The 25,723-nt window shown below is 39.6% G+C and overlaps 1 long non-coding RNA gene across 2 annotated transcripts; it reads left to right on the top strand.

Annotated features, from left to right (window-relative positions):
• Nucleotides 1-3,292: 3,292 nt before the first annotated feature.
• Nucleotides 3,293-11,846, top strand: LOC142144718 (uncharacterized). Of its 2 annotated transcripts, none has more exons than XR_012689779.1 (2): nt 3,293-3,950; nt 10,248-11,846. It is a non-coding gene; the product is annotated as an uncharacterized LOC142144718 (long non-coding RNA). The 2 variants fall into 2 exon arrangements; XR_012689780.1 differs by lacking the exon at nt 3,293-3,950 and adding an exon at nt 5,485-5,964.
• The last annotated feature ends 13,877 nt before the right edge of the window (nt 11,847-25,723 follow it).

Genomic DNA, 25,723 nt, shown 5'->3' with positions numbered 1-25,723 from the left:
CTACTTGTGTGGGATATGTTCAGGGCTCATTTAACTCCCACCACCAAGGAAAGGCTTGCGAGAATAAAAACAGATGTAGCAGTTATTCCTGCAGGATTGACATCATTGGTACAGCCCCTGGACGTGTGCCTAAACAAGCCGTTTAAAGATCGCATTCGAGAACAGTGGAATGAATGGATGGTTAGCGGCGAAAAGTCATACACAAAAGGAGGAAACATGCGTGCTCCACAGTTGGATGTTTTGTGCCAATTTGTCATAAAAGCCTGGAATGATATTGATGCACAAACAGTAATCAAGTCTTTCAAGAAGTGTGGCATATCAAATTCATTAGATGGTATGGAGGATGAGTACTTGTGGCAAGATGAAGAGGAAGCTGAAGCTAAGGCCACATCATCTGACACGGAATTACTGGTTGTTCCATACGATGACTGCCTTGCAACTGTATCACAAGATGTCATTGATGAACTTTTAATATCAGATGACGAACAGGAGTTTGAAGGCTTTTAAAGGGAAACTGTCACACCAGCAAACTTGCTAGGGACCTGCCCGGCACTTGCTCTCTCCCTCTATTTGTTATCTTCCTTCTATCATTGACAGTTCCAGTTTGGTTAACAGCTTAGAAAACAAACAGCATGGTAGCTCCCATAGGTTTATTGTTCCATTTGTTTTATGTTTACTGTACATGTTTGATAACATACAGCCTTGTGACAGTTTTCCTGCATGTCATAAGCATTCGAATATAAATTAACATGGTGAAATCAAATCTGATGTTCTTTTACGTTTTATTTGGTGTGTGGAAGGTGTGCGGAAGAGGGGGTATCTTATACGGCGAGTATATATCATACTCTATATTTTGAGTGGAAATGTTGGGGGTCGTCTTATACGCCCAGTCGTCTTATACGCCGGCAAATACGGTAATATATATATACCAGAATGGGAAGACTTTGGCGTGAGTTGGTCAGCTTAAACATATATTGCAATATGTGAAACTAACATTCCCTGTTTTTAATATAGAACAGTACTTGAAATAGCATTAATTATGTGTTTGGAGAGTGCAGAGTATCCCTGTTTTCTTTTATATATATATGTGCATATTGTCGCTAACCAATAACGATTGTCGAACCTCGATTTGTGTTTCCAACGCACAAGGATTTATTCGCAAATAGTAGAATAATATGCCCAAGTGAAGTGATAATAAATACAGCCGTTACTTATCGCAGGCGCTCTGGATCCAGTGTGCAGTCATTCAATCCTGAAGTCTGGGGACAAGATGTCTGAACACTAGATGTGAAGCTGCTGCTTATATACACACAGAAATACAGTAATACAATGAAGATGGTATAGCTTGCATCTATTGGTCCAGGTCTCAGGAAGGTCCAAGGGGTTGTCAATCATTGGCTAGTTCATCCTAAGGACTCCAAAGGAGGGGGTCATCTCTCCAGGGGGTATGCTCAGCTCTTCCCGCCAAGATTCCTTAGTCTTAAGTAGTTCATAATTCCCTATCATTCATAACTTGTGTATGCACTCTGCGATTCCTTCGCAGAGTGAACCAAACAGTAGGAAATGTAAAGAGGTTTATTATGATACCACTCATGATATGATTCCTTCAACCTGTTCCATATATTTCACTAATATGCATGTAACTTTAATATAACATATAAATACTACTCTATTTCGACATAACTGACTATGTGTTGCAACTACCATTAATGTGTACTATTTTATAAGTATGCGTGTTTGTGCGAATGTATGCTAAAAGACCAATTACTGTTGCTGCCACGTGTAGTGGATGCGTACGCCCTTTCACGCCGTAGCGTGCCCTTGTACGTCGTAGCGTACCGTACGCATCTTTTCAGACAAAGACAACCAAGTTTGCTCGACTTTAATTGAAATGACTTTATCCAATTTGCTGACTTCGACAATATACATATATATATATATACATATATATAATGCAACTGATTATAGATGATAATTGGAATAGTAAAATATAAAGAAATAAGATATAAGCTGACCACAGTTTTTAATAAATGTGTCAATATATGTGATTTAGTAAAATTAGAATAATATATGTATAGAAATTAAGTATAATAAAAAATAAATTAATATAAGGGTAGGATAGATTAGAACTAAAAAGGAGATGAGCAAACTATGTCTTGTTGTGGTCCATTTTGTTTAAAAAGCAGTTCAGCACCACTTTGTGATCATATTCATTCATTGTTGTAATTAGCATGCTTTTCTCTTTATATACTATTATGTTACATTATAAGTACTTTCTATTTATTTTATTACTTATTTATTAATTGTTTGTATAGGATGTTTTATATTACAAATACCCCTCATCCCTGTGCCACTTACTTGCACTTGTAAATTTTTCCTGATCATCTTAGTTCAAACAGATAGAATACTCTTACTACCTGAATTTTCTGTAATCATAATATTTCCTGCAGTAACTAATATTGTATGTTTATATTGCTATATTAACAGCATCCTACTTGCTATCACCTCCCTCCTACTCTATGACCATTTGTCACTTTGTTTACACCTATTCTTTTATATCTTTCTCTCTCTTTCTCCTCAACTTTTCTCAGTTGATTTGCTATTTGTCCATTTCCATTCCCTTGCATGCTGAAAACCGCCCCCCCCCCCCCCCCCCTCCCTGGTTCTGTAGCAACATCACTACATACAGAACTAGCAGGTAAGTAATGGATATGCAACTGACTAAAAGCAGGCTGTGACATCCCTGCTGCCACAGACACTGAGGTCTAAAATTAATTATGGAATTTAGTCTGTTGTGAAATTGCTGCATAGATGTTTATTCAGGGTTCAAATTCAAACTGCACTATTTGAAGAGTTTCCAGGATGACCTGAAGTTGTAGACTGTACCAGCATATCGCTCCCTTCGACTGCACCTGGTCCCTTTGCAGCTGTTGTTCCTCCCTCTTCTCCTCTGCTATTACTTGCAGCAAATGCATGTGTATGACACATGAACCCAAAGAAGAGAGGAATAATGTTATGTATGTGGACTATGCAAATCAATTCTAAAAAAGATACTTGACATTCACTTGACAGTTCACTTAAACACTAGGAACATATGTTGAAGGCATGCTTCATTCTTATTATGTAATTATTCACAGTGTGAAATATTTTTTTAAGCTAATTTATGTAAACACAAATGACATATATGTATGACATCCAAACAGCATATAAGATGCATGTGTTTTGAACATCTCCATTAGCATTAACTTTATGCAGTAGAATAAAAAGAAAAACAGCTTTACACTCTTGTTAGAGTGGAATTGTATGATTATTGATTTAATATCTATCATGTGCTAAGCTTTAGATGCTAATATGTTATGCTATGACTTTAAGAGAAATTAAGCAGATATTATTTTCTGTTTAAAAAGACAAATTATTCAAGGTTGGCCACACAGCGCCATGTCCCCATCAACGAAAACATTCCAAGAACATGTAGCAACGTTCTTGATAAGATAAAACCCAAGGACTCAAAGATGGGGGCAGCACAAGGATATTGGCAAAAAGCCTGGAAAGAGATAACACACAAAGAAGAAAGAGTTGTTTGATCTTTGATGTAAAACTGAAATATATATATTGTTAATTGATTTTCTCTCATTATTTTACTGTCTTATAATTGGTTGTTCAGAATCTATACCCCTAGACTTGCATGTATAAAAATAAGCGCTGAAGTGGTCTCAAATTGGAACAGAATAAAAGCTGCTCAGCATTATATCATACAGGTGTTGAGTATTTTCTGTTCACCAGTCGACTGAAAACAAAGAAAGATCTGACTGACATTGAAGGTGCTTGATAGAAGTATCGGTGAACCCCGATACCCCAACATTTCTGGGGGCTACGTCTGGGATGCTCCAATATCTCCACACCTGACGCTAAACTCCACTGATGTCCAGAGAACTGCTGAACTAAATCCGGTGAGTAAGAAAAGTGTAGATTTCTACCTTCTTACTCAGTTCAGTATTTCTTTGTATGTCTAAGGAAAGTCAGTTGAGGTGATTAGAGGGTATTCTATGAACCCAATGTACAGTCAGAGGAAAGAATAATGAAATGATAAATGTATGGATACTGTAGATTATGATGGATGTAGACAATTTTAGTTAGAAGATAATAAGAGAGGTGTATGTAAGAATTGTACCTGCTACATTGTTCTGAGAAAATATTCAGGTTGCAAGGGACCTAGACTAGAGTGTGTTACAACTACAAATGCATATTACGGTTTTGTAAGTAATGAAAAAGAACTATATTTTACGTTAGGGTGCATTTGAATGAAGAAATACTACATATTGGCCACAAAATCATATGTTACCAGATTATAAACCTATATGTCCATACACTGACTTGAGGGGAAGAATCGGATCAGCCATAAGTGTCAGCCTTTTAATCTACAGCCGATAAAACTCACATCTGGTGTTCCTATGGCAGACTAGGAGGTAAAGGATTAAAGATACTTATAGTCTGTACAAAGGGGAAAATTGTATTACCTTATTCCACTTATAAGACATTGTATCCCAGATACTGACAGTACTGTGACCAGTAACCCAGTAAATGGGGGCACAGAACAGTAAGATGCCTACTATAGGCAAGCCTATGGATATAATGAAAAAGAGAGAAGGTAGTAAAGCTCTTAAAAGAATTCATAAAGTACTCAAGAGAGCAGGATTTCCCCCAGAAGGGACATTAGACTTAGAGAAATGGTATGGGTTTTATTTGAATAATAAAGAATGGATAAAAAGGCTTGGCTATGAAGATCAGGTCAATGTGTGGATATGCTAAATGTATGTTTGATCCTGCGCAGCTGAATGAGTGAGATGTGCCCCTCCCTTATTCTGTGTAAAAGATTTCAGTGTGTTGAGATAAGAAGCACTCTGTTTTTTGTTATCTGACAATGTATGTAATGCTGATAAAATATGTCCGGAGTGCTGAGTGATAATAACATGTTGAGGCTAACTTGTATTTAGTCTAATGCTGGGACTTGTAGTTCCACAGCAGTAGGCTGGAAGGTATCAGCTGATTTTTCTTTCTCTGTATGTGAGTTTTGTCTCCGTCTTACTTCGTGTGAGGGAGATCTGTGTTTGTCTGTCTTGTCTGTTTATTTTTTTTACAAGAGACATGTTTCAAGGTTAAAGAAGTTGTACATTTTGTAAATAATATAATGCCTGCCTGCTTAATTCTAAGCTTTTAAAGAGATGCATAACAAGTGTTGAAATGTTTTGGTCCGTCATTACACGATTCAGTGGACGGACAAGTTGGCTGGGGTCCAACAAGCCGTTTCTGTATTTGAACAAAATAATTTTGTTTCTGAAATTTGAGGAAAATATCTTTCTCTTTAATAAAGTTGAGAATTGTGGGAGTGAGCCTTTACATGAAGATATATATTACAAGCTGTTTTTATCTGTGTGAAAATGGCGCTGATGAATGTTCTCAAAAATCAGGAGGGCTTGTTATGCCCATAAAGAAATGTTACGAGATAAAATGTCGTCTGTGAGCGAGAATTGTGAATATATATTTGTACTTTAAACATGGAAATCACAGAATCTGGAAATTTGTGTGAATATTTGGTTTACAAAGAGATGATGAGAAAGGAGTGGCTTTGAACACTCGCCCAGGTCTCGTCACTTTGACATTCCCTGTTTGTGAGATTAGGGACTGCCCCTTTGAGGAAATCAGTTTTTCATTGCATTGAACGCATAGCGTCACAGTTAAGCTACAAAGAGAAACTTTTAAACAAGTGTCATATTAGCAGCTGTACAATGTGAATTAATAAGTTACTGTAATTCCTAGTGAATAAATGTTAATCTCTATGCAAAAGTTTTTTCTTCACAGAAGCTCTCCAGCTACAAAGCACCCTTTCAATCCAGATTGCATTGATCCAACTTGCAATGAATAGAAGTTGCAATATGTTTTGGTCAACAGCCACAACAAACATAAGTATAAACTAATGAAGGATTTATAGAACGTAGACTCTGCTGAGTAATGATTACCTTGTTTTGGAAAGAGATATTAGAGTTTATGTGCTATTCGCATAGCAAATGCATGAACCAGATGGTTTTTCTGTATGTGCAGAAAGCAAAAGGTTTTTATTTTTATCCTCATAACAATTTTGAGTCAATCAGTGTTGTAAACGCATTCACTGCCCTTATTTACTGTGCTATAATAGTAATATACTGCAAGTCCTTCTTTGTATCGTGGGTATGGTAATGCATTGATGGGAATTCAATATTTGTAAGGAAATGAAAAAGATTTAAGACTTTATGGGCTATTATCTGTGTTTTTGCATTAGCATTTCTGGGTGATAGTAAGATATTTACACTCTCTGCTGAGCAAAACCAAATGTTTAACCAATTTTAAGCTAAAGCAACTTCAGCACCAGCACTGGCTTTGCCAGATTGTGACAGAGCTACTCAAGCACACAAAGTTGAAGGTTTTACTCGAGATAAAGCCCAACATCGCAGACTGTTTAAGACCAGATTCCTTAATGACCTTTCTGAAACATATCATCAACAATTGTTCCTTATAAGACCAGAAGCAGCAACAATGGAAATGCAATCCATGCTCCAAGTTCTGGAAGATATAGAAGACCGGGAAAAGGAGAAGCAAAGGAAAGCCAAAGACAAATCTCAAACTCAGAAAATTACCATTCATGTGGTCCAAGAGAATCAAGACTGGAAGGTTCGTACAGACACAAGAGGTGCACCAAAGCAACAAATAAAGGAAAAAGAAAACATGACTCTGGAAGAAATGAAAAAGAAAGGCGTTTGTTTCTTTTGCAAACAGAGAGGGCACATGAAAAGAGATTGTAACCAAACTCTGAAAGACAACTTGACTAAAGGCCTAGTGAATATCATATTACATAATGGTCAAGAATGTGAGTGTCTAATTGATACTGGAGCAAGCCGCACTGTATTAAGAAAACAGGAGGTACCTCAACAACTATTAACAGAAATTAATTTACTTGCTACAGGCCTAGCAGGAAAATAAGTAAAATTAACAGAAAGTAAACCAGTCACACTTTTAGTAGGTGAAGAGAAAATTAAAGTACCAATACAATTTCTCAGTTCCTCATCTTGTCCCTATAATCTGTTGGGAGCAGATGTACTTTCAAAGATACAAGCCAGTATCAAATACACCCCAACTGGAGTAAAACTCACAAGTCAACTCCCATCTCCAGTCCAAGAAGAGCTTACAGCAGCAATCTACATGCTGGAGCAGATTAGCACATGTCACAAGGATAAGACTGTTAATCTACCAGATTGGCTGAATATAGTACCAGACAAGTTATCGTCCAAAGGAAAACAGGATGTGGGTACACCTAAAGTAAGTCCTGTAAAACTGACACTAAAGCCAGGAACACATCCTGTCTCAATTAAACAGTACCCTCTTGCAGCAGCTCAAACCAAAGCAATCTCAGAACAAATACAAGAATATCTACAAATAGGGGTGTTAAGAAAATGTCGCTCTCCTTATTCTACACCCCTATTCCCAGTAAAGAAACAAGATGTCGGACAAGGGGGTGCAATACTGGATGGTTTATGACCTAAGGAGGTCAACAAAAGACTTCTGATCAAACACTCCCATTGTACCCAACCCCCACACTTTGCTTAATCAGATACCGCCAAATGCAAAATGGTTTTCAGTAATTGACTTGGCAAATGCTTTCTTTTCAGTCCCAATCACAGAAGATAGTCAACTTCTTCTAGCCTTCACCCATGATGGAAACCAATATTGTTGGACAAGACTCTCTCAAGGAGGAGCCACCAGCCTATCAGAATTTTCAGAAGCAATGGCACTAATTCTCCAAGGATGGAGGCCTATCAATCCAACTACTCAACTCATTCAATATGTAGATGATCTCATGGTGGCTGCGGAAGCTGAAGAAGAATGCAAAGCAGAAACACTGTCATTACTTTGTTTTCTGGCCGAACAAGACTGCAGAATATCACAAAGCAAGTTGCAACTAGTACAGGAAAAAGTAATATTCTTAGGACATTGTATCTCTGCAGGAACCAGACATCTTACAACTGAAAGAGTTAAAGTTATACGAGACATGAAGACACCAAAAACAGTCAAAGAAATCAGAGCCTTCTTGGGACTCCTTGGATATTGCAGAGAGTGGATTCCTTCAGCTTCAATTCTTATGCAACCATTATATGAATGCTTGAGGAAACAACAGGGAACAGAGCCACTCAATATAACTGAAATAGAGAATGCAGTGCAAGCCCTGAAACATGCCATCTCTACTGCACCAGCACTTGGACTACCAGACTACCTGAAACCTTTCACATTGTTCTGCCATGAGCAGTCAGGACATGCTCTAGGAGTCCTCACACAGAAACATGGAACGAAGCAAAGGCCACTGGCCTATTATTCTGCACAACTCGATCCAGTTATAAGAGGTTCTCCATCATGTATACAAGCAGTAGCAGCAGCAATAATGAAAGAAAAGGTAGCAGATATGGTATTGGACCATGCACTTATTATTCAAGTTCCACATGCAGTCACAGAAATTCTTAATCAAGCAAAAACAAGACATTTGTCTGCAGCTAGACTAACTAAATATGAGGTAGCCTTGCTCAGCGCCTCACATGTAACAATTACCAGATGCACAATCCTCAATCCAGCAACCCTGCTCCCCATTGATGATTCAGAAGAGGGGAGTGAGGGGAGTCGCAAAGAAGATGAATCATCAGACAGGGGACATGAGGACCTGAGTGTAGTGTCTGAAGAAGAAACTGAAGAAATACACACACAAAAATTTTCACATGATTGTTTGGAACTTATGAAATTAGAGACTTCAGCTTTACATAATGTCACTGACACACCACTTTCAGATGCAACCCTAACTCTTTATGTAGATGGATCTAGATACTATGTGGATGGAGTTCCATATACAGGTTATGCCATCACAACTGAGGAAGGGTTCTTGATTTAGGAACACTGTCTAATGGAGCATCAGCACAAGAAGCAGAATTGATAGCTCTAACTAAAGCTTGTGTATATGCAGAAGGACAAAAAGCCAATGTATATACAGATTCACGTTATGCCTGGGGAGTGGCGCATGACTTCGGTCCCATTTGTAAAAGCAGAGATTTCCAAGGATCAAATGGAAAACCCATCAAACATGCAAACTTGATTAATGAACTGTTTAGAGCATTGGAACTCCCTAAACAAGTGGGAATTATAAAGGTTCAAGCTCACACTAGAGAACAAACTCCAGAAGCAAGAGGAAATAACTTTGCAGATCAAGCAGCAAAAAAGGCAGCCCTCCAACCAAAGAATACTACATTTCTTGTAGACTCAACAGAAGAGGACACAGACAAACTTCAATTCTCAGACCTACAAAGCATTAAAGACTTTCAGAAACAAGCAACAAAGGATGAAAAGAATAAGTGGGAAAAAGAAGGTGCACAGCTTGATGAGCAAGGAATATGGTCAAAAGAAAATAAATGGTGCCTACCAAGAGCCTTTAACCCAGTAATGACTCAGATTGCACATGGACAAGTACATCATTCCAAAGAGGCAATGACTAATAGGATATGGAAAAATTGGATTGCCCCTGGATTTAACTGTGCGGACACAAACTATGTGGCAGCTTGCTGGATATGTGGAATACACAATCCAGGGCAAAGAGTAAAGACCCCAGGAGGAAGCATTCCAAAGGCTTTCTATCCCTTTCAGAGACTTCAGATCGACTATATACAACTTCCTAAATGTGGTACCTACGAGTATGTGTTAGAAGGAAAAGCTACTGCTAAAAACACAGCAAAGAAATTAATCTCAGAAGTCATCTATAGATATGGCATACCTGAAGTTATTGAATCAGATAGAGGTACAACCTTTACAGAAGAGATAATGAAGCATGTAATGAAGAACTTGGGAGTATCACAAGCTTTTCACACTCCTTATAGGCCACCAGCAGGTGGGAGGGTAAAAAGGCTTAATGGTGACATTAAATTGAAACTACAGAAAATGATGCAAGAAACCAAAAAGACTTGGTTAGAATATTTACCAATAGTTCTGTTTAACATTAGAACTACACTTATGAAGAGACACAGATTTAGCACCAAATGAGATACTGTTTGGCACAGCACACAGAACAGGCTGTTATTTTCCATAGCAACTACAGCATGTACGTGGTGATTTGTTGAATTATGTTGCTTTATTACAGAAACAACTAACTGAAATACATGGTCAAATGTTCTCCTCCATTCCAGACCCTAATTTTGATACAGGTACCCATAAACTGCTATCTGGGGACTGGGTGGTCATAAGAAAGCACATCAGGAGACATCTTGAACCCAGATATAAGGGTCCTTATCAAGTCCTGTTGATGACTCCCATGGCAGTGAAAGTACAGGAAAAAGACACCTGGATTCACGCATCACACTGCAAAGTCTTCAAATCAGGGGAGTCTTGTTCTGATAAATAGAAATGACTGTCTTATGGTATGGATATGTCTTACCAGAATATTTGTGCCTGAAGTAGGGGTCAAGGCCTCCCTGACCCAGTATGAAACAGACAGATAAGTGACAAATTGCCTATGTCACTGTGAGAAACAAGGGGAAGGAGTGCTCAACAATTTGCACTCATAGGAGAATAAACTTTGAAAATGCCTTTGTGAATACATAACCTCATTGGCAAAGTTGTCAGCAATGATTCATTTTGAATATTGGGAATATTGCCATTAGTAGCAAAGAGTTTGGCAATCCAGCTCATTGTATATGTGGTAGAGAAAATTGTTATATGGCTGATTAAGAAATTACTGACACTTGATTGTTGTTCCTGCAGGAAAAATAATGAGCTTCCAGAACCAGTAATGATCACAGAAATTTCTACAAGTTTAATGTCTGAGACAAACAGTGAACATTATCAGCAATGGTCAACAATCAAACCAAAAACCTGCACAGTCTGCAACAAGAGATTGACAGTGACCATCGAGAAACCAGAATGATAATTGATGTCCTATTCATTAGTGGGACATATTTGTTAATGAATCTTATTCCATATAGAAAGCAATGAATATCTTGATTCATCCATTGATACTAATTCTTCTTGTACTAACTATAATGATTATATGGAACTGCTACTTAACATGTAATACAAGAAAGCTTTTGAATAGATATCAGCAAAGTATTCCCCTCTATGCACCGAGATAAAACATTAAGTAGGGAAATAAAAGTTATGGTGATAAAGTACCAGAGATATGTGCTTAATGAATTCTTGTTCTAATCATATGGGGTCCTTATGATACCATATGTTTAAATGTAGGTACTAACTGTCTTCTGCTGAGTATCGCCATGACTGATAGGTAGAGGTTAATAGTTGATATTTAATCAAAGAGGGGAATGTTAGAGTGGAATTGTATGATTATTGATTTAATATCTATCATGTGCTAAGCTTTAGATGCTAATATGTTATGCTATGACTTTAAGAGAAATTAAGCAGATATTATTTTCTGTTTAAAAAGACAAATTATTCAAGGTTGGCCACGCAGCGCCATGTCCCCATCAACGAAAACATTCCAAGAACATGTAGCAACGTTCTTGATAAGATAAAACCCAAGGACTCAAAGATGGGGGCAGCACAAGGATATTGGCAAAAAGCCTGGAAAGAGATAACACACAAAGAAGAAAGAGTTGTTTGATCTTTGATGTAAAACTGAAATATATATATTGTTAATTGATTTTCTCTCATTATTTTACTGTCTTATAATTGGTTGTTCAGAATCTATACCCCTAGACTTGCATGTATAAAAATAAGCGCTGAAGTGGTCTCAAATTGGAACAGAATAAAAGCTGCTCAGCATTATATCATACAGGTGTTGAGTATTTTCTGTTCACCAGTCGACTGAAAACAAAGAAAGATCTGACTGACATTGAAGGTGCTTGATAGAAGTATCGGTGAACCCCGATACCCCAACACTCTAAACACATCACACTTATATAATGGACAGTTGTATAGACAAAGCAAACAAATATCATACATGCCACATTACAGACACATCATGTATCATTTCTTAAAACTCTTTAAATTATCAAACCATTATTTGCACCTTTCACCTCCGGCGACATACACAAATCATCATCATCTATAATAAATTGCACTTGCAGGCACATGGAATTATAGTTATGCAAAATAATATATTTCAAGATGCATCCAAATCTTAAAAAGGACACATCTGGGTGCCTTAAACTTACATGCGCTGCCTTTGCTGTACTGAACTTACAAATGAATAGCCCAGATTTACCTCTCAAAGCATAAAGGGCTTCAAGTTCAAGATATGTGCAATGTGTGCAAGTTGAACGCATGCACAGTGCATCAATTTATACACAAAACACGTTTATATCATGCAAATGGGCTTGCATCCAACTGTAAATAAGGCTCTATAACTCTAAATCCCAATAAAAATTCTAAGTATTTGGCATACATGTATGTAAATTAAACATCCACCATGTCTCATGATCAATTAATTTACGTCTGAGGATCACTCTTTTAATACTCTGGATTGTGAAGGAACTAATATTGCTAATATGGTGGAGAAAGAGATGCTTAGACACATTAGAGGGCTTGGTAGCTATAACATTAGTTGCATTATCCAAATGCTCGAAAACTCATTCACTTATAAGTCTAGTAGTACAGCCTACTTACTGACTATTACAATCCATTCAAGTAATGAAATAGCTAATTTATTGGGTGTTACAATTTATGTATAGTTTAATTGGAAACACTTGATCTGTGATACAGGAATTAAAGTATTTTTAAACTAAATGAAAAGGATAGTATTGGTATCTCTTTATACTGAGTTTGCAAAGACCTTAAAACACTTATTTGATTTTTTATTTTTGTAGCCTCCTCCTGCCATTATGTTTGTCACTTAAGTCTAATTTGTAGCACCAATGAATGACAAGGATGTTTTAAACTCATTTGCTGGTCATTCTGAATCTAAAGTATTTTTTTTATACTTCAACCTGTACTTTGTAAATGACTGATCGTAGGGAAAAAAACACCATCCACTAATTGATAGTGGATGTGCACCATTTTAGTGGATTAATATCATAATTATTTAGAGTAGGACTTGATGGGCGAAATAGCTCCTTGTAAAAAAAGAGCTACCGGTGAGCATCTTGACGGTCCTATTTTGTCTGTATAACATTTGTCCTGGTTTTCAATATGCCTGCAGCAATCAATGTTGGTTCTGAAAGAGTCAAGGTATGTGTTATTAGCTATAGGGAAATACTCTCTGTTCTCTGTACAGTTTTCAGGCCTACCAATGCACTCCCCGAATCCACCTGAAGCTGCTGCTTATATACACACAAAAATACAGTAATACAATGAAGATGGTATAGCTTGCATCTATTGGTCCAGGTCTCAGGAAGGTCCAAGGGGTTGTCAATCATTGGCTAGTTCATCCTAAGGACTCCAAAGGAGGGGGTCATCTCTCCAGGGGGTATGCTCAGCTCTTCCCACCAAGATTCCTTAGTCTTAAGTAGTTCATAATTCCCTATCATTTATAACTTGTGTATGCACTCTGCGATTCCTTCGCAGAGTGAACCAAACAGTAGGAAATGTAAAGAGGTTTATTATGATACCACTCATGATATGATTCCTTCAACCTGTTCCATATATTTCACTAATATGCATGTAACTTTAATATAACATATAAATACTACTATATTTCGACATAACTGACTATGTGTTGCAACTACCATTAATGTGTAATGTTAAGTCTAATTTGTAGCACCAATGAATGACAAGGATGTTTTAAACTCATTTGCTGGTCATTCTGAATCTAAAGTATTTTTTTTATACTTCAACCTGTACTTTGTAAATGACTGATCGTAGGGAAAAAAACACCATCCACTAATTGATAGTGGATGTGCACCATTTTAGTGGATTAATATCATAATTATTTAGAGTAGGACTTGATGGGCGAAATAGCTCCTTGTAAAAAAAGAGCTACCGGTGAGCATCTTGACGGTCCTATTTTGTCTGTATAACATTTGTCCTGGTTTTCAATATGCCTGCAGCAATCAATGTTGGTTCTGAAAGAGTCAAGGTATGTGTTATTAGCTATAGGGAAATACTCTCTGTTCTCTGTACAGTTTACAGGCCTACCAATGCACTCCCCGAATCCACCTGTCTAATTCAACTGTGGATAGTCAGTAACTTATAGCTCCAGACAAATTTTAAAAGAATTGCTTTTTAACAAAGCCACCAGTTGATAATACAGTATACTCGTTAGAGACAGTCTGTAGATAGTACATATTTGGATTACTGACTTACACTTTCCATCTCACTACAGAATAAAGTAAAGACCACCAACAGTGGAAATATATTGTATTTTTTTTACAAACTGTATCCAATTTTATGACTAATGTCATAGGGCAATATGCTGCTGGTTATTTTATTTTCAGTTTCTGGAAAGAGATATGTGTATTGGGAATTGATAATGAAGATCGCTGTTCTAAATCAGGATTGAAATTGATATTGTATCAGGTAAAACAAGCTCCTATATATTCTTATGTACATGGCAAATGGATTCTAATTAAAAAGCCAGTGTTGCATTTTTATCTGTAAACATAAGCATATTGTTTGCTTAAAACACCTTTTGTTGAATTACCTGGTCTCAGAAAATACATTTGTGTAGAAACTAATAATAGTAATATTGAGAAATGTTTGTAAAGCTTTATGTCTTAATTATATTTAATATTTCAAAGCTTCCATAATCGGGACTCGTCATGGATAATATCAACAAAATATCTACAAGCTGAAGAAAAAATTAAAGGTGTAAAATATCCAGATTTACCCTAGAACTGCCAAATCAAATATTGATCTAACACATACTTACATTATAGGCGGCCCATCTGAGTACCGCATGATCCTCAGACAGAACAAAATCTCCTTTGCTTAAAATAAAAAAAACACCTACAATCGTCCTACATCAATTTTTTTAGGTGCATCATATTATTACACTTTACCATTGGAGGATTATGTTCTTTCGACTATCTAACTCTCACTCTGAGGTTTCCTACTTGCCTCAGCCCCTCCTCACATCATGATACTTCCTCAGTCATATACACAGTGCTGTACTCATTGCAAAGAGACACATCCGTTGCACACATATATTGTACAGGCATACCCCCATAGATACGCATTTGCCAGCCACCTTATCCCCAGTCACTTATGTGGTTGCACAGTAAAAAACAAACAAACATTATATCAGCATTTCCTAGCTGTTTAGAGTTTACAGGGTCATTAAGCAGCCTGAACACTTATCTGTATTTTGTACTGTGTAGAGAAATTCTGTTAGCGTTCAATCGACTGAAACCTATAGACAAAAGGCAAGTCCCATAGAGGAAGTGCCGGCACCAGTCAGAGCTAAATGCAGGAGCAGTCATAGCACTGAAATACATTGCTACCATTGCTGCGAGAAGCACAGCTATACAATTGAATCAAAAAAGGAAGGCCAGCAATGTGGAAAAGATGGTGTCACTCTTTAATATAATTTAACACATTTCAGCAGGGTCCCAAGGAATATAAGGTAACACATACCCAGACATCCCGTGGGGGTGATGATGGGGGAGAGGCAGATGGTACTCCAGCCTCACCCACACATTTATAGCCACATCGGCGCTATGTGGAGCATGGCAAAGTAACTGCACAGATCAATGTACCACTGGCTTTTGCCAAGGCTGGGCCCACAAGAAACAGCCACACCAGGGCCTGAGTGTCTCGGTGGCAATGTATTTCAGACATTGGGTTTCAAGTTACAGATAAAAATAATTATATGGAAAATCTTAAGTCCTAAGTATTCTGGATGATAGGTCCCTGCAATCTAGATTGGGGACCTCACATGCAGCCCCATCCTCTTCAAAAGAGCATATTACGGGCCTGATTCATTAAGGCACGCAAAACTAAAGTAAACTGCATTTTTTTTAAAAATGCATGTAAAATAGGCATACCCATGTCCATATTCAACAAGGAGCGAATCTGAAGAAACGCGTCAGGATTCCTAGTATGAACACCATGGAGAGAAATGTGAATGAAATGAAGTGGTTTACTTTAAAAACAGATCACACATGTAAAAATAAGATATGGTAAATGATAAGGCAGCTAACACAGGCCCATAGAAACAGTGAAAGAGGATTCCAGGATACCCAGGTAGCTGAGAGACCAAAGTACTGGATACCTGGCACAACAGGTTAACTGCAAGTACAGGTTAGTCAGAGTAAGCAGGATTGGCTGGGAAAAGGAGACCAGGCACAACAGGATGACTGTGGGTGCAGGTTGTCACGATAACCAGGTTAGCTGAGAAGCTGGAGACCCAGGTTTTCCAAGTATGACAATTGACTTCAGATGCAGAGTGTCTGGTTTAGCAGGTTAAGCTGGGAAGCTGGCGAATCTGGGTTTTCAAGTTTGATAGGTGACTGCAGGTATAGGATGTCTGATTGAAAGATAACCTGAGAAGTGAGAGACTCTGGTTTTACAAGTTTGTCAGGTGACTGCAAGTATAGGATGTCTGGATTGCCAGGTAAACTGGAAAGCTGAAGACCCACGCTTTCCAAGTTTGACAGGTGACTGCAGGTACAGGATGTTTGGATTGTCAGGTTAAGTTGGGAAGCTGAAGACTCTTTTTTCAAAGTTTGACAGGTGACTGCAGGCAGGGCAGCCATCAGGAGGTATGAGGGGTACTGATGTATGTGGCCCTGGCTCACCAGGGGGCCCGCTGGCCACCAATGAGTTATTCATCACTGCTGTGTCCTTCTTGGAGTCCCTGCTGCTGCTTCTGTGAGCCTGGCAGTGACAGGCAGCTGCCAAACGTAATCTTTCATCTCCGATCTACGTTTGACAGCTGCCTGTCACTGTCAGGCTCACAGCACTGCAGCAGGGATGCTGGGGAGGACACAGCAGTGATCAGAATGACAGGGGCAAGTTGGCTCAGCCCTTTTGAACATGTGAACAGAGGGCAGCAGCAATCAACTTTCATTCTGGACGGTCAACCATTCTGGACTGTGTAAGTAATTTTATTTTACTTTGTAGGATTTTCAACAAGCACAGTGTAGGTAGGGGGAGATGGGGTAGAGATAGAGTAAACTGTGTGCAGGTCTGTAAGGAATCACATATTATTATGCACTGTGTCCACCATATCAGAGAGAAAAAAAATGAAATAATGTGCATAGAAAACCCTTGTCCACCACCACAGCACCACATCATCATCATCATCATCATCACTTATTTATATAGCGCCAACATATTCCGTAGCACTTTACAATTAGGGACAAACATAATAAACTAATAAACAAACTGGGTAAAACAGACAAAGAGGTGAGAAGGCCCTGTTCGCAAGCTTACAATCTATGGGACAAAGGGATTTTGATGCATGAGGTTAAATCTACATTTTGCATTTTGGACCAGACAGGCTGCAAAGGTAAAAGTGACTCATAGGCTAAATGATCCCCTCACTCAACAATGTTGGTCAGGGGGTAGTTGTCTTGTGTGAAATTGTGTAACAGGCCACAATAGGCTAAGGTAGTGAGGTTAAGAGGGTGGTTGAGGAATATTATAAGCTTGTCTGAAGAGGTAGGTTTTCAGAGAACACTTGAAAGTTTCTAGACCAGAGGAGAGTCTTATTGTGCGAGGGAGAGAATTCCATAGAGTGGGTGCAGCCCGAAAAAAGTCCTGTAACCGGGAATGGGAGGATGTAATGAGGGTGGATGAGAGACGCAGATCTTGTGTAGAACGAAGTTGCAGAGTTGGGAGATATTTTGAGACAAGAGAGGAGATGTATGTTGGTGCAGCGTTGTTGATGGCCTTGTAGGTTAGTAAAAGTATTTTATATTGGATTCGGTAGAAAACAGGCAGCCAGTGTAGAGACATACAGAGTGATTCAAAAGAGGAATAACGATTTGCAAGGACAATCAGTCTTGCCTCAGCGTGCAAAATAGATTGTAGGGGGTTGAGTCTGTTTTTGGAAAGACCAGTAGGAAGGGAATTGCAATAGTCAATGTGGGAGATGATAAGTGCATGAATTAAGGTTTTTGTAGTGTCTTGCGTGAGATATGTGCGAATTCTGGAAATGTTCTTTAGATGTATGTAGAAGGATTTTGTTCATGTTATCAACAGAGATAGAAATGTCAGGTATGCTCTTGTTGGTGGGTGGGAATATTATTAACTCTGTTTTAGAAAGATTAAGTTTGAGTTGGCGAGAGGACATCCAAGATGATATGGCAGAAAGACAGTCAGTTACACAGGACAACACAGATGTCAAGATATCAGGAGAGGATAGATAGATTTGGGTATCATCTGCATAGAGATGATACTGAAAGCCAAAGGAACTTATTAGATTTCCAAGAGAAGCGGTATAGATAGAGAACAGCAGAGGACCTAGCAGTGAGCCTTGCAGTACTCCAACTGATAGAGGAAGTGGAGCAGAGGTGGCTCCAGAGAAATTAACAGTGAAAGAGCGATTAGAGAGGTAGGATGAGAACCAGGATAGAACAGTGTCTTGAAGCCCTAGAGATTGCAGCATTTCTATGAGAAGAGAGTGGTCAACGGTGTCAAATGCAGCCGAGAGATCCAGGAGAATTAGGAGAGAGTAATGGCGTTTAGTTTTAGCAGTGATAAGATCATTGACAACCTTAGTCAACGCAGTCTCTGTGGAGTGTTGAGAATGAAAGCCAGACTGAAGAGGATCCAACAGGTTGTTTGCGGAAAGAAAGTGTGTGAGGCGAGTGTAGACAAGTCTCTCTAGAAGCTTGGATGGGCAAGGGAGCTGAGAGATGGGACAGTAATTTGAGAGAGAGTTTGGGTCGGAATTTTGTTTTTTTAGAATAGGAGTAATCACTGCGTGCTTGTATAGTGATGGAAAGATGCCAGTAGAGAGTGAGAGATTACAGATTTGAGTTAGAGGTGAAATGAGCACAGGAGTGAGGGATCTACCAATTTGCGAGGGAATAGGATCAAGAGGACAGGAGGTAGAGTAGGAAGATAAGAAGAGAATAGAAATGTCCTCTTCATTTGTGGGGTCAAATGAAGAGAGGGTGGCAGAGGGTAGTGGTAGGGAATTGAGCGGATTGCTTGTCAAGGAAGAGGATACCATTTTTAGTCTGATCTTATCAATCTTGTCCTTGAAGTAGGAAGCATGATCCTGAGCACTGATAGTAGATGTGTCACTCACCGGACCGTGAGTGCCTCTTCCCGGACATTTAGGAACCGTGGTCGTCCACCATCCTGAGGGTCTGCGCATGCGCAGCCCTTTTCTATACTTCAGTGTATACTCCTTTAACTTAATTGGCAGATCAGGCAACCTCCCTATATTAAGCACCTGTGGTCAACACCACGTTGCCTGATCTTGGAGTCTCATTCCTCATGAGTCTCTGAAGGTGTTCCTGTATTACTCGTGTATTCAGCGCTGCTGATTCCTGTGGTTTCCAAACCACTTCTACTACTGTGGTTCCATACCACTTCTACCATCAACTGTATCATCATGACTGTTGGCTGATTCCTATCCGCTGCCTCCGTGCACTACAGTCTTCTACACCACTTCAACGTTATTTTATATCAATGTGACTGTTTGCTCATTGCTATCCGCTGCCTCCGTGCACTCCAGCTTTTACCTCACTCACCTGCTTCTCATCAAGTCTGTTTGCTGATTTCTATCCGCTGCCTCCGTGCACTACAGTCTCCTGCTTGCAACTCGCCTGTGTTCAACATCGTGACTGCCAGCTGACTACTATCCGCTGCCTCTGTGCACTACAGTCTCCTGCTTGCAACTCGCCTGTGTTCAACATCGTGACTGCCAGCTGACTACTATCCGCTGCCTCTGTGCACTACAGTCTCCTGCTTGCAACTCGCCTGTGTTCAACATCGTGACTGCCAGCTGACTACTATCCGCTGCCTCTGTGCACTACAGTCTCCTGCTTGCAACTCGCCTGTGTTCAACATCGTGACTGCCAGCTGATTACTATCCGCTGCCTCCGTGCACTACACTTTCATCTCATCTTTGCTGTGACTTCCTCGAGACTGCCGCTTTTCATTACCATCTGCTACACTTCGTGATCTACAGCTCCTGCCCTGCGCTGCACGCCTGTTTTCCATCGCTGTTGGTTCCTGTGGTTGCTACTGGTTACCTCCGTGTGCCGCTGAGTCCTGCCGCTGTGGTCAGCGCTATCGTCCATCTCCTGCTGATCCACTCTCCACGCCTTCACGTGTTCCACTGGTCTCTACCCTCCTGTCAGCATTGGATTTGTATCTCTTCTACTACCCTCTGCTGGATCATCTCCATTCTCCTGGGTTTCCTATGAGTCCAGTTCCACGTGTTGCTGACTCCTGTGGATTCGTGTCCCTGTCGGTCTACTCACCTGTGCGCTGCACCTGCTAGACCGCTGCTTCACCTATCCAGGGACTTCCTATCCAGTCGGCCTCCAGCCGCTCAGGTACCGCTGCAATCCCATCTGACTGCTACTGCTGAACCACGGTATGCATACTTCTCATTGACTGTGCTGTGTATTGCATATCTTGCTGGACTGTGTTTGGTTCTCTCTGGAGTCTGCTATCCGCTGAGTCTATTGCCATCATTGACTGTGTTATCATTGTGCTGGACTACTTCAAGAGTCTTTCTGATTGCAGACCTGATCAGTCATTTACATATATATATACCTATATTGTGCATATTACTGTGGATCGTGTATAAGGTGCCTGTGTATATCCTGTGTTGCAGTCTTCCCCCGTGCACCTCCTCACATATATATGCAGTGGTACAACTTGCTGATGTCAGACCACTGATCCCTGTTTCCGGTATCACCTGTTCCATTATCCTCTCACATAGCAGTGGTACAACTTGCTACCGCAGACCACTGACTACCTGGATACCTCCACTTGGATTCCATTCCTTCACTCAGACAGCGGTACAACTTGCTACCCGCAGACCGCTGACTCTCATCACCTCCTTGTTTCTGTTGGACATTCCTCCTCACTATAGCAGTGGTACAACTTGCTATCACAGACCACTGACTACCTTCACGTGTCCTTGTCCATACAGTTCCTTGTGTATCATTACCTCATTATTACCAGTGTTGCTAGTCATAGACTTTCCTGAGCATCTCATCGGCCATCATTTCATGTTCCGTGATCACCCAGCTACCAGAGTACCCTATTACCATCTACATTGCTCTGGTAAGCCTACCATCTGGTGATCCCTGGGTAAAGACTCCTAGTGCCCGTGACAAGATGGAGGGTTCGGGGTGGGAGGATTGAGAAGAGATTTAAATGTATTGAAAAGGCATTTGGGGTTAGAAGCCTGAGCATAGATAAGAGATTGGAAGTATGTTTGTTTTGCAGTTTCCAGAGCATTTCGATAGGAGTGGTAGACAGAAGTATATGTGAAGAAGTCATTAGAGGTGCGAGATTTACGCCAGTGACGTTCTGCTTTACGGGACAGTTTTTGAAGATTTCGTGTTGCTTTAGTGTGCCACGGTTGACATCGAAGTAGACGTGTAGTATGTAGTGTCGCTGGAGCCACTTGATCAAGGGCCGTTGCTAAGGTTTGGTGAAAATGAGGTACTGCCATCTCAGGGGATGAGAATGTAGAGATACAGGAGAGAAGGTGTTGAAGAGAGGTGGAAAATTGTTGAACATTAATAGAATTAAGATTTCTGCCGGTATGAGGAGGCTTGGTAGAGTTAGACAGTAGAGAGGTTAGAGCAGTGGGGGTGATTGTGTAGCTGATAAGGTGATGATCCGAGAGGGGGAAGGGTGTGTTAAGAAAATTAGAAACTGAGCATAGTCTAGAGAAAACAAGATCAAGGCAGTGGCCATCCTTATGAGTAGATGATTCAATCCACTGGGAGAGGTCAAGTGAGGAGGTTAGAAAGAGTAGTTTGGAAGCAGCTTTGGAAGGTGGGTTATCAATGGGGATGTTGAAATCACCCATGATGATGGTGGGGATGTCTGAAGATAAGAAGTGAGGGAGCCATGCAGAGAAATCCTCAATAAATTGTTGGTGTGCTCCAGGGGGACGATAGATCATCGCAAAACGTAGAGAGAATGGATTAAAAATGCGAATAGCATGTACTTCAAAAGATGTGAACGTGAGTGATGGGACATATGGTAGAACTGTGAACGTGCACTGTGGGGAGAGAAGTAGCCCAACCCCACCTCCTTGTCTGCCTTCAGGTCTGGAGCTGTGGGTGAGATGGAGGCCACCATGTGAAAGTGCTGCAGGTGAGGCAGTGTCTGATTGCATGAGCCATGTTTCTGTTATTGCCAGAAGGTTGAGGTTTCTTGAGAGGAAGAGATCATGAATGGAGGTAAGTTTTTTACAAACAGAGCGTGCATTCCAAAGGGCACATTTAAAGGACTGTGGAAGAGAGGGGAGACAGGTGATGTGTTTGAGATTTGCTATAGAGTGGTAGTGTTCTGATGTATGTGTGTGTGAGGAGTGTGGGGGACCTAAGTTAGGTGATATATCACCAGCTAATAGAAGCAGAGAGAGAGAAAGATAGGTAAGGGGATTGTAAGATGTGTGACTTTTTATTTTCTGGCGACAGATGGAGGCTGTACTTGTTAGAGATATTAAATAGGACAACAGTTCATTGGTGTTAACTAGAGGTGAGTGGAGTAATGAAGATGCAATGTGATCAAATGTTTGTGTTGGTGAAGGGGTGAAAGATGACACAGTCCTAAAGATAATGCCATGAAAAGAGACCAAGATAAGCAATTTGTTAAACATTGTGATAAAAGGAGTAAAAGCAAAAAAGTTAGGGGATTTTAAAGAATAACCTATTTGCAGTGTTCCATATAGATAGATAAGTAATGCAGAAATAAGCTGTGGCAGATGTAGCTTATTCCTGGAAGTAAAATCAAGTCAAATGTAGTCCAATGTTTGTCCAACTGTGTTGTCTAACTGTGCATGGTCTAACACTTTGTGAGAAAACCCACTTAGTGTAGAAAACACATACGTCTCACCCCACATACATCACCCCATGGACTGAAGAAAATGTATGCTATTCAAAAACTGTATTTATATATTACATAAATCTGCTATAATTTTTTAAAAAACAACATTTTATATTTCAAGATGACAATCTGATCATAAAATACAGTTTCAGAGATACATCAAGTAAATTGCAACAGTTGCTCAAATGTTTTCTATAGGAAGCAGTGTGCAGTCATCTATTATTTGTACTTTAAACAAATTAACTGGTTTGAGGCAGGGATAAAGGGGGAGAATGGACAACTGTGAAAGGAAGTGTGCCCCTTTTTAGTCGAAGTACTAACAGCTTTACGTGCCTTTCAGCTTGGATAGGAGAACATTTTAAGTGTTCAATTATTAAAGGAAGTATACAGGAAATTTATAAGATAAGGTGGTTGGCAAGTTGACTCAGGGAGTTGGTTGTATTAATGTCATTGTTAAAGAGTGATGTAGCACATTTATGTTGACCATGAGGCTTTTATGCTGTTGAGGCACAGCTCATAACATAAATTCCAATGCCCTCTATATACAGCTATATGCCCCACATAATAGCCTCATGCCCACCACAGCCCTAACATGCCCAACATAAGCCTCAATAGCATAAAAGCCTCATGGTCACCATATGTGCTCATGTCAGCAGTTATAGTCTTTTACTATTCTTGTCGTCCTAACGTTGGACTTACATACTGCTACCGAGGGTCTTAGCTCCCACATTATGTATATTTTGGGGATGACAGCTCCTCAGGCAGCCTCCTCCACTGGTACCTGACTCTCACTAAAAATTTCTAGTTCAAGTGCAAAAGGCCAGGAGCCTGTTCAAGTATTTCAAGCTTTTAAATCTTCACACATACGAGATCATTTACAAAATGCAAAATAGTCTTTGTGTAGTGAAAAATTCGCTTAGGTCCTGCCTTGCACTTTGATTTGAGCCAAAGAGCATTACTTTATAAATCAAAATTCACACACACAAAAGTAAAACATGTATACACAAGTAACACATGTCCCCTCACTCATGAGTTATTTAAACCATAAATGAGGCTAAACTGAGCAGTATTTTAGGAAGAAAAGTAAATGAAAGAGGTTGCTCTAAATTAGAAGTTTGGACTTTGAGGTGGCATTTATACTTTTGCATATCTTTCCACCTCTCCACAAACCTCTGTGCATTCCCAAAAGCAGAGAGTATGTATACTCCTTGATTTGCACTGGGCATCCATTCATCCAGATGCATTGGTACACAACCAAGACATTTTTGAAGTGAGCATCAAGTGAACTTCATAAATGAAGCCCACTTATGGAACATCTGCATTGTGTTCTGTATGCAGATTCCTGCATGCAGGAAAACTCTGGGTGATAATCTGGAGTACCCTACTAGCAGGGCCGCAACTAGGGCTGTGCAAGAGGGGCAACTGCTCAGGGAGCAAACCTAAAGACAGGCGCAGGATAATGCATTTTTGTAGGTTAATTTAATTATAGTTTTAGTGGGCGTCATTTCCTAAAATTTCTAGTTATGGCTCTGCCTACCAGATGGGAGTCTGTCTGTGTCTACAACAACTGAGGATAACTCTTATATGGTATATCAATGTTGCATTTTTCCTCAAATTTTCCCCCAATGGGGGTAAATAATTTTATTTATTTTTTACAAATGAGCAAAAAATAAATAACCACATGAAAACTTTGTATATTTTATTTATTGTGCTCCACATAGACACATTAAACCAATAAGTATAAAAATGTATTGTCTCTATATAACATTTAGTTGCTGAATAAATTGAGGTGTAAATCAATGTGGTTGCACAAACTGCATAAGAATAAAAAAAGAGCAGAATAATAATTTTAGTGCGCTTTTTCTTTATGTCTGGTACTTTCCCCTATGTAGTCTGAGTAAAATTAGTAATGAGTAACATTAACATCACAGGTAATAATACCCAGTAATATTAGTACAGCCACTGCTGTCACTTCCTTCTCCTCCAGATACAACCTGCTCTGAGGCGTAACTAGCGAGCTGTGAGCCTGGTGCAGGGAGATGGGGAGGAGAGAATCAGGGCCCTCGAACATCTGCATCTGCTTTGCAGGGGGCCACATTATCTCCATGGGCCCCGGGGCACTGCACCTGCCGCACCAATGGTAGTTCCGCCACTAAACCTGCTGTAATTTTACTGATTCCTCAGCAGTGCTGTGCAACACGTCACGCTGCAAAACCAGTGGCCAATAAGAATCTGGCAACAAATATCTCTACCTGGTTAGTGCTACATCTCTCACTCCTCTCCCTCCACACTTGAAATCTTTACTTAGTGGATGAAAGCAGTGGGAGCACAAAAGATAAACTTAAAAACAAAATCCCTCTTTTTCATCTGCTGCTTCTCAGACCTCATGCCCGGCCACAGGGGGACTACAGGAGCGCCTTACATTGAGATTGATTTATTAGCATAACCCAAACTGTCAAAGCTTTTGCAGCTTACAATGTTTCTTCCTCGTTAAAACATATTATATTTTGCACTGACCTCATTAAATTTGTTAGAATTCCAGAGTAGCTTCTACCCAACCTACTGCTAATTAATATTGATTTTGTCAAGTTGTTTCTTTAGCCTTTTATCATTTGTATCATGTTAAGAAATAATTTATCACATTATTTTTTATATATAGCCTTTATTTATAAAACAAGGTTTTACAAAGATTATAAGATAGAGTACAACAAAATAATAATAAACATTGAATAAA

The sequence above is a fragment of the Mixophyes fleayi genome, chromosome 3 (assembly GCF_038048845.1).
Source record: "Mixophyes fleayi isolate aMixFle1 chromosome 3, aMixFle1.hap1, whole genome shotgun sequence".
NCBI lineage: Eukaryota > Metazoa > Chordata > Amphibia > Anura > Limnodynastidae > Mixophyes > Mixophyes fleayi.
The sequence above is the reverse complement of the archived record's forward strand: the minus strand, read 5'-3'. Positions and strand labels throughout refer to the sequence as shown.